Source organism: Chrysochloris asiatica, unplaced genomic scaffold, assembly GCF_000296735.1.
Source record: "Chrysochloris asiatica unplaced genomic scaffold, ChrAsi1.0 scaffold00025, whole genome shotgun sequence".
NCBI lineage: Eukaryota > Metazoa > Chordata > Mammalia > Afrosoricida > Chrysochloridae > Chrysochloris > Chrysochloris asiatica.
Window position 1 is genome coordinate 7,108,904 of NW_006408543.1, and position 14,440 is coordinate 7,123,343.

The window sequence follows — 14,440 nt, forward strand, 5'->3', positions numbered from 1 at the left end:
TCCATCCATCCATCCATCCATCCATCCATCCATCCATCCATCCGTCCCTCCATCCATCCATCCCTCCATCCATCCATCCATCCCTCCATCCATCCCTCCATCCATCCCTCCATCCCTCCGTCCATCCATCCGTCCATCCATCCATCCATCCATCCATCCATCCATCCCTCCCTCCCTCCCTCCATCCATCTCTCCACCAGCCCATCTATTTATACAAAGATGCTTTATACACATCAACCCCCCAGCCATCCATCTATCCATTCATCCATCCATCCACTCACCCAGCCATCCATCTATCCATTCATCCATCCACACTCCCATTTACCAACCCATTCATTTATACAAAGATACATATATACATCAGCTCCCCATTCATCCATTTACCCACACATCCATCCATTCACTCAGCCATCTACCCACCCTTCCATTTATACATACATGCATCCAGCCATCCATTCACTCACTCATCCATACATCCACCCAGCCATCTATTTGTTGATTCAGACATACTATTGACGATCACTAAGTCCAGATCCCCATTGGGCTTCACCAAAACTACTAGCTGAGTGACGTGAGGCCAGCCACTTCCTTTCTCGGCTTCCGTTCCTCTGCTGTAATGTGGTGCTCAAACCCCTGTGATTCCACCTGGGCTAAATGAGGCACTACACAAGGAATACTGCACAGGGTGAAGGCTCCTTCAGCGCATTTCCCGCACCCCAGTGGATCCCAGGTCCTAGGCCATGTACTAGGGTTACCCGGCTAAATGACAAGAGGTACTGGTGCTCATTGGTCTGGAGGAACTGGTTTGGGCATCAGTTCAGTGGCCCGGAGGGGCAGCATTTTCTCAGGAAGGGCAGCCCACAAAGTTGGGCAGCTGCAAGAATTCAAGATGAGCAGGACCTGGGCAGAGAGCATGAAGGGAGACCAGCAGACCAAGAGGGAGAGATCAAACCGGCAGCGGCATGAGGCAATGCCTGGAGAGGTAGACGTATGTTTGGAGACAGGAACGGAGGCTCTGTGGTCAGATTAGGGCATTGAGGTCAGGATGGGTGAGCTGGGAGACGAAGGCAGGAAAGGCCCCAGGGAGGAAAGTCCCAGGCGACTCATGAAGGGCTCACTGGTCAGCTCAGGTCTGGCCTAGTTCTGTAGGTAGTTGGGAGCCCTGGAGGTACTTAGGCCAGGACTGGGAGGGGGTGGGGGGGCCAAGGGTGGGGCTCTATGGTCGATCAGGTGACAGGTGCTGGTGGCCTGTCTGAGACAGAGCCCAAGGAAAGGTTTGGATCACAGGGGAGGGGTCTGGATCCAGCTACAGATGTAAGATGTTACAGAAATGTATAGAGCATCATTCTCACACATGGTCCACAGTTTTACTCACTTCCACCAAAGATAAAAATAATTTCAGTTTGCAGCAACCAAAAATCTGGAGGCTTTACACAAAAATATAAACTCCCAGCTGCTCATGAAAACTGTGTGCCCAAGTAGCAACAATCTATTGACCACAGGACTCACCTGTCCACCTATGCACCTGACCCCTCAGGTATTTGCATTTGCAATCCTGACCCAGGTGTGTGAAAGCCCTACTGGGTTAGGTCAGTCGTGAGGGGCTCTGAGACATCTGGTAAGATAGTGGGGAGCAGGTGGTCTGCTAGAGTACACTTTGAAGACAAAAGACCAAGCCCCCCACAACCACATCCAGGCTGCATCTCCATGCACACACTTGGAAAGGTGTGAGTCCTACCTCACTGCCTCCTGCTGGTCACTGCACTATGTAACAGGCACCTCGTGGGAAACTGAGCCCCAAGGTCCCTAGGGGAGTGTTGCCAAGGCAGGCTGGAGCCCACTCATCCAGGTGGAGCGGTGGGGGTAGGCCAGGGGGAAGGGGGAACTGATGGGAAGGGAGGGGACAGGCAGATCCTGACTAGATATGTAGGACACCCTCTTTCTCTTCATCCTTTCAGAACGAAAACAACAAAACGAATTCTTAAATATTTCTATTTTTCTTATTTTTAAGAAAGGCAAGTGGTGGCCTTCATCTCTCATCCTCATGCTCCTGGAGCCCCTTTGCCAACTTCTGCTTACCACCCCCTAAGGTGATGCTGTCCAGCAGGCCCTGGGACCCCATCTCAGTCAGCTGACTGCCCCTCTCTGAGTCTCAGCTGTGACTAGCTGGCCAGACAGTTGTTTTGGGGGGCTGGCATTGTTAGAGATTGAATTGTGTATCCCCCAAATACTTATGCTGCAGTGGACACACTCACTTATCTATGCCGTGATATTTGGAAGACAGCTACCTGGCCAAGTGGCTGGAAGAGATCCATATTTGTGCCCATTCCAAAGAGAGGTGACCCAGCGGAATGTGGAAATCACTGGACAATATCATTAATATCACATGCAAGTAAAATTTTGCTAAAGATGATTAAAAAATGGTTGCAACAGTACATTGACAGGGAGCTGCCAGACATTCAAGGCATACTCAGAAGAGGACATGGAATGAGGGATATCGCTGCTAACATCAGATGGATCTTGGCTGAAAGAAGAGAATGCAGAAAGATGTTTACCTGTGCTTTATTGACTACGCAAAGGTTTTTAATTGTGTGCATCATGACAAGATATGGACAACATTAGAGAATGAGTATTCCAGAGCACTTTAATTGTGCTCATGAGGAATCTGTACATAGACCAAGAGGCAGTTGTTCAAACAGAACATGGGAACACTGAATGGTTTAAAATCAGCAAAGTTGTGCACCAGGGTTGTATTCTTTCACCATACTTATTCAATCTGTATGCTGAGCACATAATTTAAGAATCTGGTTTATGTGAAGAAGAACATGGTATCAGAATTGAAGGAAGATTTATGAGCAACCTGCGATATGTAGATGATACAAGATTGCTCACTGAAAGCAAACAGGATTTAAGATACTGATGAAGATCAAAGATCACAGCCTTCAGAATGGATTGCACCTCAATATAAAGAAAGCAAAAATCCTCACAACTGGACTAATAAATAACATCATGATAAAAGGAGAAAAGATTGAAGTTGTCAAAGTCTTCATTTTGCTCAGATCAGCCATCAACATTCATGGAAGCAGCAGTCAAGAAATCAAATGACATATTGCATTATGCACATCTGCTGCATAAGATCTCTTTAAGTTGTTCAAGAATGAAAATGTCAGTTTGAGGACTAAGATGAGTCTGATCCAAACGATGGTATTTTCAAAAGCCTCATATACATGTAAAAGTTGGACGATGATTAAAGAAGGCTGGAGAAGAACCAATGCATCTGAATTATGGTGCTGGAGAAGAATATTAAAAGTACCGTGAAGTATCAAAAGAATAAACAAATCTGTGTTGGAAGAAGTACAGCCAGAGTGCTCCTTAGAAGCCAGGATGGGCAGACTTTGTCTCTTATAGTTCAGATATATCATCAGGAGGGACAGTTCCTGGAGAAGGACATCATGCTTGGTAAAGTGGAGGGTCAGCAAAAAAGAGGAAGACCACCCCCCACCAACAAAATGGATTGGCACATGGGCAGCAGCTCAAGCAACCATTGTGAGGCTGTCGTAGGACCAGGCTGTGTTTCATTCTGTTGTGCACTGACTCGATGGTACATGACAACAACAACAACAACAAAACGCATGTTATAAAGCCTGACTCCTATGCCTGTGGGTACAGTCCCATTTGGAAACAGGTTTCGTTGTTATACCAGACACCTGGCCACACCTGGTCTGCTGATAGTAGAGGAAAGAGGGAGGGAGGAACACAAGCAGAGGGAAATCTGGGAGTGTGAGAGGGTGCTGAGATCGGCCCCAAGTGCCTCTCTCCCTCTGGTGTTGTCCTGGTCATCTCCAGACAGTGTGGCCACCAGTAGGACTGGACAGCACCAAGGAGCCCCCTGGTGGCCTGGATTGATGCTGCAGTCACACAGGCAAGGGGATAGCTCAGTTCTGACATCAGACTTTGAGGGGGTGGGGAACCCAGATGGCTTGCCAGGTGCTGTGCTGGAAGCCAAGGGATGTTCAAGGAACACCAAAGGGCGTTGCATGTAAGAATCATCTTCAGGCAGCCCCATGGGGTGGTGTTATCGGCAGTTACAGATGCAGAGACCTGGGGAGGATTCTCCTGCATCCTCAGGCTGCTCGACAGCTCCAGCGAAGACTGCAGCTAAAATCTATGGTGTGTTCAGTGACGTTGACGAGGGGAAGGACAAAACACTGAAAAGAATATGCACTTAAAAAGCCAAGAGTGATCAGGCTGGTGTATACTAGAATCTCTCAGTTCCACAAGAAACTAGCTACCCTCGGGGTTTTTACTCACTGGGTAGGATCCCAAAGAGTCCTGGTGGCTCTGTAGGATAAGCACTGGACCACTAACTGTAACGTCAGCATCTGAAACCCACCAGTCGATCCTCGGGAGAAGGATGAGACTGTCTTCTCTTGTAAACATGTACAGCCTTGGAAACCCGATACAGGATCATTTTGAGTCAGAACCTACTCCATAGAACTTAGCAGCAACATACATATGCATGAGCCCTCGTGGCTCTGTAGGATAAGCACTGGACTGCTAACTGCAAGATCAGCCATCCAAAGCCACCAGCAGCTCTGAGGGAAAGAGATGAGGCTTTCTGCACCTGTAATGGTTTACAGCCATGAAGGGTCACTATGAGTCGGATCCGACTCGGTGGTAGCAGGTTGGGTTTAGTTTTGGGTTTGAGGTAGGATCTAATTAACACAGAAAACATTATTTCCAAACAGGATTACATCTAAAGCATAGGGGTTAGGATTCTAACACATGTGGAGTCCTGGTGTGGCACTGTGGGCTAATGCGGCAGACTACAAAGTCATTGGAACTGCAAGGTCAGTGGTTCAAGCTCACCAGCTGCTCCTTGGAAACCTATGGAGTATAGAGTCGCTATGGGTCAGAATCCACTCGGCAGCACTTAACAACAACAACTTCATCTATAACACTATGACCCTCTGGCATCTAACAGTGGGTGATGGCCCTGGTGTGAACCCAGCACAAGGGGACACAGGCAAATACCCATCCATCCCAACGTCAGTGGGCCTTCAGCTTCCACTTCGGTCTTTTCCTTTTTCCAAGTTTAAAATTAAAAGCAGAATTTAGAAAGAAAAGCCAGCGGCTTGGCAAGCAGGCAGGACTCCAGGGACAGTCTGAGTTGCTTGTCAGAGGTTTATGAGATCTGCAGAGGTAGAGCCGAGGGCAGTGGGAGTCCAGACAGAGATTTGTTGTTGTTGTTGTCAGTTCTGACTCATAGTGACCCTTGGTGTAACAGGAGGAAGCATTGCCCAGACCTATCCCACCCTCACAACCGTTGCTACGTTTTCAGCCATTTGTTGAGCCACGGTGCCAATCCGTGTCGTTTAGGGTCTTCCTCTTTTCCCCTGACCCTCTCTCCTTTACTAATCACGATGTCCTTCATGAATTGATCCTTCCTATACTATAGAGTCCTGGTGTGACACTGTGGGTTAATGCACTGGACTGCAAAGTTGGTTTGAACCACAAGGTCAGCAGTTCAAGCTCACCAGCTGCTCCTCAGAAACCCTATCTATACAGGGTTGCTATGGGTGGGAACCGACGCGATGGCACTTAACAATAACAAAAATACAGAGTAGCTATGGTCAAAACCGACTTAAAGGCACTTAACAACAATGTAACATGTCCAAAGCACTTGAGACAAAGTCTTACTGTCTTTTGGCAAGGAGCGTTCTGACTACACATCTTCCGAGACAGATTTGCTAGTTCTTTCACCAGTTCATGGCCGTGTCAATGTTTTTTGGTAACATCATAATTAAATGTATCAATTCTTGGTCTTTCTTATTTATGGCCCAGCTTTCACACACATATGGGATGATTAAAAATACAGTGATTTGGACCCAGAGCATCTCAAGTGACATCTTTGTTTTTAACATTTTAAAGAGGGTTTTTTTTTTGCAGCAGATTTGCCCAATGTGATGCGTCATTTGATTTATTGATAGCTGCTTCTCTAGGCCTTAACTGTGGATCCAAATAAAAGGAAATCCTTGACAGCTTCAATATTTTCTTCATTCATCATAATACTGTTTGTGGGCCTCATTTTTGTTTTCTTTACATTGAGGTGTAATCCATACTGAAGGTCGTATGTAGTCTTTGGTCTTCATCAGCAAGTGCTTCAAGTCCTCTTTACTTCCAGCAAGCAAGTTGTGTCATCTGCATATGTTGTTGTTGTTAAGGGCCATCGAGTCGGTTCCAACTCACAGCAACCCTGTGTAGGGGTTTCCGAGGAGTAGCTGGTGTGTTTGAACTGCTGACATCATTGTGATTCGAAGTCCACTGTTGGTCCTACAGTGCCACACCGGGACTCATCTGCTAATAGCCGATGGCTAACGAGTCTTCCTCCAATCCGGATGCCACGTTTTGCTTCTATTAGTCCACTGTCGTAGATTGAATTGTGTCCCCGCAAAATATGTGTCAACCTGGCTGGATCATGCTTCTCAGTCATGTAATGATGTGATGTGGCATTTCTGTGATGATCCTCATGATCTGCTCTGATGTGATACCCCAATAAGAGAATTAAGGGTGGGCTGCGGTACCCTGAATCCCACTAAAGTCCCATGTAAGAGACTTTCCCAGGAGGCTGGCCTGCTACCTCTTTCATCTTATAGATATCAAAGGAGAGAGAAGTGAGCCAAGAAGAGGGATCTACTGCTACCAAGAAAGAAGAGCTGGAGTGGGGTGTGTCCTTTGGGCCTAGGGTCGCTGTGCTGGGATGTTCCTGTTGTTGTTAAGTGCTGTTGAATCCATTCTGACTCATTATACCAGGGGCTGTTGTGTTCCCACTCATAGTGACTCTGTAGAGCGTTTCCAAGAAGCGGCTGGTGAGTTTGAACCACCAACCTTGTGGTCCAATGCTTATCCTACAGTGCCACACCAGGACCATGGGTTGAAACCTTTTTCTGCCACGGGCCATTTGGATATTTATAACATCATTCTTGGGTCATACAAAATTATCAACTTCAAAATTAACCAGCTATATTTGGTCAACCATTTAATTGTTGATATTAAGTGCCATGGAGTCAGTTCCAACCCATAACAACCCTGTATAGGGTTTCCGAGGAGCAGCTGGAGAACTTGAACCACCCACCACCCATCTTGTGGTTCAAAGCGAACTGGCAGTCCAGTGTATGATCCCACAGCATCACACCAGGAATCCCCCCAAATCGGACGGCTGGAACTACGGTTGCCTTAGCAAGACAAGATCAAATGATTTCAAGGGTCTTAGGCTATTCCCCACTCCTGCTGTATAGGGTTTCTGAGGAGACAGTGGTGGGTTTGAACCATTGACCTTGCGGTTAGCAGTCCAGTGCTTATCCTACAGAGCCACACCAGGACTCCTGGATCCAGGGAAATATTGGTGCCAAGACAGATGGCGATCTCCAAGAAATGTTGGGCCCACAGATGCCGAAAAGGAGACAAAGACCTGTCCCCAGAGCCGACACAGAGAAAGCCTTCCCAAGAGCCAGCGCTCTGAATGTGGACTTCTACCCTCTTAAACTGGGAGACAATATAATTCTGTTAAAGGCATCCATTTGTGCAAAGGACACAACCCTGGCGCACACCTTTCCTACTTTTAAATCTCTCAGTATCCCCTGGTTCTGCTGGGAGGACTGTCCCTTGCCCCTTAGTCTCTGTGCAGGCTCTGCTTGAGCACAGTGCTGTGTTCGAGAGTTCCCATTGTTTGAACTGTGATCCATAGTTGGTTGTGATCTACACAGTCGAATGTCTTTACCACAGACAGAAGTTACAGCAGGTGAATGGCTCTTGTCAGCATCTGTGACTCACACACCAAAAGACCCTTCGTACAAAGTTTAGAAACATGCCTGTCTTGGATACCTAGTGTTGCTGAACAGAAATACCACAAGGGGGTGGTGTGAGTGAACAGAAATGTATTTCCTCACAGTTTGGGCAGGGGGCTAGAAGTTTGAATTCAGGGAAAGGCTCTGTTCTTTGGAGAATATTCATGTCTTTTTCAGCTTTTCTTCTTTGGCTCTTTGGCATCAAAATTTCCCCTTTTGTGCTTTCTTGCATCTGTGCCTGGAGTCCTGGTGTGACGCTGTAGGATAAGCACTGGACCATAAGGTCAGTTTGAACCACGGGTCAGCAGTTCAAATTCACCAGCTGCTTCTCCATAGCTTATATGGGATGGCTCTGAGTCAGAACTGATTAGAAGACACTTAACAGCAACACGTTTTTGTACCCAGTCTGTTCCTTTCATGTCTCAAAAGTGATTGATTTAAGACACACCCTCTCCCTGATGTAGTGGTTTGAACCTCAAGGTTAAGCTCACCAGTGGCTGCTCCCGGAAACCCTATTCGGGGTCTCTATGAGTCGGACGCAACTCCAGGGTATTAACAACAACGTCTAATGGGGTCACCTCATCAGTGTAATAAGGAAACCTATTCCCAAATTGCATCCACAGGTTTAGGGGTGGACTTCACAACACCTATTTTAAGAGGATACAATTCCGTCCATAACAAAGTCAAACCCAAAACCAATCTGGTTGCAGTAGAATCAGTTCCACTGACGAAGCCCCCGGGTGTTTTGGAGTAATGATTTCAGGGTCCATAGAGTTTTCTTGGCTGACATCTATTGAAACAATTGGCCAGATCTTTCTCTCTTGCTTTACTGGATTGATTCAAATCACCAGGCTTTCATTAGATGTTGAGAGTGCAAATCGCTTTCCACCCAGGGCCAGACAAGGTGATAGGTTCTGTGTGGTCTCTGCACATACCCACCTCCAGGACAATGCTCCAGGAAGGGTCACGAGGCTGATGCAAGGGGACATAACAGGGCTTTTGTTGTGTCTGTAAGCGTTTCTAACAGATTTACTTCATAGGCACATCTAATGTGGTGCTGTGGGTTAGTGTGCTGGACTGCAAGGTTGGTTTGAACCACAAGGTCAGTGGTTCAAGATCACCAGTTGCTCTTTGGAAACCTATACAGAGTCGTTATGGGTTGGAACTGACTCCACCGTACGTAACAACAACAGATGAGTAAGCCAAGCACAGAGAGGTTAAGGTGCCTTGTAGGTTGCAGAGCAGCAACTGGAACACAGATGTCTTCAGATGCTCTTGATGCCTAAGCTGGTAGCCTCTCATGCTGTGACTCACAGTTCCTTGTGGTTTAAGAAAGCCAACGTAGTCAAACACTGACTTGGGGGAGACCCTGTGGTATACTCTTTAGTTCTCTGTAACTTTCTGAGTCTAGGGAAGTCTCTGTGTAGCTGGGGTCCACAGCACATAGGTGGTCTGACTGCTTGGGCAGCCCATTGCTCAGGAGACGACTTGCAAGACATCCTCCTGCCACCGGCCCTGGTGAGACAGGGATGACCAACCATGGACGGCTCCCCCTGAGGCTGATGACCTTGCTGCCCTCCCCCACACTCTGGTGGCCTACAGGAGCCGACACTGTGGCAGACAGTCACCCGGTCTGGCCAGAGTTGCTGCTGGGTGACCACAAGCCAGGTATCCCGGATATGGCAGCCAACGGTGATCTCTGCGTTCTGGAACTGTGAACAGTGCCCTGGGCCCTCATGGCCAAAAAGGCAGGAGGCCAGAGAGGCCAGAGAGGCTGCTGCTACCTTCCTGCCCCTGCTAATCAAGAGATGGAGAAACTGAGGCCCAGGCTCAGGGAGGGTCTGTTTGAGGTAAAAAGAGAATCTGGCTTGGTTAGGAGGGACATAGGACCAACAACATGGTCCAAAGCCCATGTTTGGTGAAGGAAATCTTGAGGTCTCCTCAGCCACAGGACTGGCTTCCATGGTTGTTTCCATTGGAAGGGCCTTGAGGCACATTGGCCTTAAAGGACCAGCTTTGTCCTCTGTCCAGGTGGTTCCTGCCCCTACCCCCACCCCGCCAACATCCCTGGCAGCAGGCAGCCTGTGGGGAAACACTCCAAGCCGCCAAAGACCCACAGCGACACAGGAGCTCAGGCCTCATGGAATTAGGTGGCCCGAGTGTTAAGCGTCAGGCTGCTAACTAAAAGATTAGCAGTTTGAACCTCACAGTTGCTCCTCAGGAGAAAGATGAGGCTCTGTGCTCCTGCAAAGATTCGCAGCCTATACAGGGTCACTGTGAGTTAGAATTGGCTCAACAGTAGTGAGTTGGATTTTGGGGCATTTGTTTGGAGTGTTGGGTTTTGGATCATCAACCAGAATGTTGGCAGTTCGAACCCACCAGCCGCTTCTCTGAAGATAAACAAGGCGATCTGCAAAACCTGCACCAGCTCACCGTGAGGTGGAATCTATGGCAGTGGGGTCAGGTTTTTGGTTTGAACCTTTATTAAAAGATCCCTTGCGGGCGCTGAGCTCTACACACTGGGCTGCTAATTATAAGGTAAGTGATTCAAACCCACCAGTTGCTCTGAGGCAGGTGGTAAAGATTTATGGTCTCAGAAACCCTAAGGAACGATTCAGTTCTGTCCAACAGGGTCACTATGAATGACAATTACTTCATCAGTAATGGGTTTCGAGCTTTCATTCATCCTGTGTTCATTCGTGGACTCATTTGTCCATACAAGTAGCCAAGAGGCCAGCATGTGCCAGGCACAGTGCTCTATAGGGAGGAGGATCTCCAGCCTGGGTTCCTGCCCTCAAGGAGCTGATTGTCTAGTGGAGACTATAGGAACCTTCTGTGTCACCGCTGTGGTCCAGGAGTCCTCCAACCTTGCAGTGCCCTGGCTTCCTTACCTGGGAAATTTGGAGTCATTCTATTCATTCAGTTACTGCACCTATTGTGTTCCAAATCAATGGTGCTCTGCTGGAATTCTGGGTTTGCACATAAGCTGTGGTTGGCACTCTCCCAGAGGACCCCACCTCCTGCTGCTCACACCGTCTATGCAATCCTCTCCTGCTGAGTGACTGCTGAAGTTGGTGACTATCTTCTAAGGAATTATAAGGCCGAAGCGATTTACTCGTGACTTGGAGACACAGTCACAATAAGCAGGGTGGAGGCGCTCTCTCTCAGCCACATGCTGATAAAGACACTCAAGCACTTCTGTGGAGAGGCTACATAGTGCAGGACTGAGGCCTTCAGTTAACCCTCCTGATGCCCTGCTCCTGTTCATACAACCCAATGTCTCAGATTATGTGCTCAGCATACGGACTGACTATGTATGGTGAAAGGATACATGCCTGAAGCACACCTTCCCTGATTGTAAACCATTCAGACTCCCCTTACTCTGTTGGAGTGACTACCTCTGGGTCTATATACAGGTCCCACATGGCCACAATGAAGTGTCCTGGAATGGCCACCTTTTGAAATACTGTCCATAGTTTGTCATGATCCACATAGTCAAATGCCTTTGCAGAATCAATAAAGCACAAGTAAACATCTTTCTGGTATTCTCTGCTTCCAGCCAAAATCCATCTGACTTCAGTGATATCTCTCATCCCATACCCTCTTCTGAATCTGGCTTGAATTTCTGACCAATTTTAAATGATCATCAGCAAAATTTTACTTGCATGTGATCTTAATATTATCATCAACAATTCCCGCATTCTGTTGGCCCACCTTTCTTTGGAATAGGTACAATATGGATCTCTTCCAATTGGTCAGCCAGGTGGCCATTTCCTGGCATAGATGAGTGGGCACCTCCAGCACTGCATTAGTTTACTGAAACATTTTAATTTCTATTCTGTCAAATTGGCAGTCCATAGTGTATTCCATATTCTTTGCCAAAACCATAACTCAAATGTGTTTCTTCTTCTCTGGTCTTCCTTGCTCACTGTCCCGCTTTCACATGTATATGAGGTGATTGAAAACACCATGGCTTGGGTCAGGCACACCTTAGTCCTCAAAGTGACATTTTTGCTTTTCAATATTTTAAAGAGGTTTTTCGCAGCAGGTTTGCCCAGTGTAATATGTGGTTTGATTTCTTGACTCTTACTTCCATGGGTATTGATTGTGGGTCCCAGTGAAAAGAAATCCTTGGCAGCTTCATTATTTTCTCCATTGATCATGATGTTGTTCATTGGTCCAGTTGTGAGGATATTGTTTTCTTTCTGTTGTGGTGTAATCCATACTGAAAACTGTCATCTTTGAAACTCATCAGGAAACGCTTAAAACATTCTTCATTTTCAGCAAGCAAGTGTTCAGCTTGTGTCATCTGCATATTGTAGGTTGTTGATGAGCCTTCCTCCAATCCTGATGCTGAGTTCTTTTTCAGGTTATTTGTTCATCATACCGATTGAATAAATATTATGAAAGGATGTAGCCTTGATACACATCTTTATTGATTTTAAATAAAGTATCTCCTGGGTCTGTTTGAAAGACTGCCTCTTGATCTACATACAGGTTCTGCGTGAAGAGACTGAAGATTTTTACTGACTTCTGACATCTGAAACTGATCAAACATGCAATCAGGATTCATTGATAATAAATGTTGACTGGGGAGAAAAAATGGAAACAGAGAAGAAAGCCCTTCTCTAACGTCACAAAGTGGGTAGAATCATCAACATCAATCCAGGGCTGATTGCTATGAAGTGAAGACCAGGCATACCACTTCTCATCAACAAAAACAGGCAGCAAAAAAGAGAAAACAAAACAAAACAAAACACTATAATAACTAAAGAGAAAAGAAGGGAATGAAAATGGAGTTGTAGAAGAGAAAAACAAGCCATAAAATCAAAGGAAGAAAACAAAAACACTAGGAAAAACCAGGGAAAGGGAGGATGAAAAGACAAAGAAAGTGGTGGTTATTATGTGCCGTGGAGTCGGTTCTGACTCATAGCAACCCTGTACAGGGATTCTGAGGCTGTAAATCTTTATGGGAGCAGAAAGCCTCATCTTTCTGCTGTGGAACAGCTGGTGGTTTCGAACTGCTGACCTTGAGATTAGCAGCCTGATTAATAATGACTACACTACCAGAGAATAGAGTAGAGTAAAGAAAGATCAAAGGGGTATGGGGGGGAAGGAGAAATGAGAAACAGAAGAAAAAAAGGTAAAACAAAAACAAACATAGAAAGGATAAAATTCAAAGAGAAGGAGAAGAAAGGTTAAACAAACAAAATCAATGAAACAGTGGAAGGAAAACCAAAACAAAATAGTGCAGCTGTTGGACCCAGAGAAGAGAAGAGAAAACTCGGTGAGGGGAGCAGGGAGGTCCTGCCAGCCAAGGACTCAGAAGGAGGGTGCAGAAGGGACATGGGAGCAGAGTTCCTGGGCCTAGATGGAGTTCCTAGAGGTCTAGGTGTTATCCATGTTCAGGGCACTCAATCTGGAAATAGTTCGTGGAGGCCCTTGATGAAGTTGGTTTCAGTGTTATTAGGACCACAGGGCAGCTGGAGGCAGGGTGGCTACTTATGAGGGTTTCTGCTGGACTAATGCTAGCATGGTGACTCCTCAGGTACTGTAGGTCAGGAGCCCAGCCTCCTAAATCCAGGCAGCAAAGAAGCACAGTGAGCCCTAGCTCACATTGGTGTGACTCGCAACCATGTGGCTCTACACTCCTTGAGAGCAGGGTTTAGATGGATGGGAGGTGGAAGTGTTGGGGGTGGGTGAAAGTGGGAGCTGGCCACACCTCTGGACACCAGGATAAATGAAGGAATCACAGCTTTCTTGTTGCCTGTGTGAATCCGCTCTGCCAGGACACCTTCTGTTGCCAAAGCTGCTACAAAAATTCAAGATGGTCATGTAGCTTCTGGCTTGTCCTTCACCAGTCTCCCTCTCTCACTGTCCCTGCTCAGCGTCTCCTCCCAGAAAGCACTCAATTCACTTCTCTACCCTTTCCTCTGAAGTTCAGGATTCATTATCAGCATCTGTGTCTGTTTCATTTGTTGTAGAGGGTCTGTGTGGTGATCTGCCTGGTCCGCCATCTTGCCAGAAGTCGTCTGCAAAACTCTAGTGCTGTTAAATGCCCAGTGGCACTCCACTCCTTCAGCAAGCCTCCTGCCCAAAGACGGCCTCTTGGGTTGGCAACCCTAGTGTAGCATAGTTGTTCTGTAGGCCAGTAAGCCAACCATGCTGCCTGGTCTTGCCATTTCTCCACTGCTGCTTCTTGTTGTCTGTGCCATCCCACGTCTTACGGCTCTTTCTTTTGCCCCTGGATCTGGGACGTTCTCAGTGTAGGGGCCCTGAGGCTCTTCTTCAACTCTTTCTTCTTGATGGTAGAGGGGTTCCCACTGTGCTTTCTTTTAAGCTTTTGCTTTTTGTTGTTGTTGTTAGGTGCTATCAAGTTGGTTCTGACTCGTAGCGATCCTGTGCGCAACAGAACAAAACACTGTCCAGTCATTTTTTAGCCTGTTGTTGTTAAGTGCTTTCAAGTCAGTTTTAACTAAAAATGACCCTGTATAGGGTTTCTGAAGGTGTCAAGGACTTCATTCTTCTTGGATCAACTATCAACACTCATGGAAGCAGCAGTCAAGAGATCAGACGACGTATTGCATTAGGCA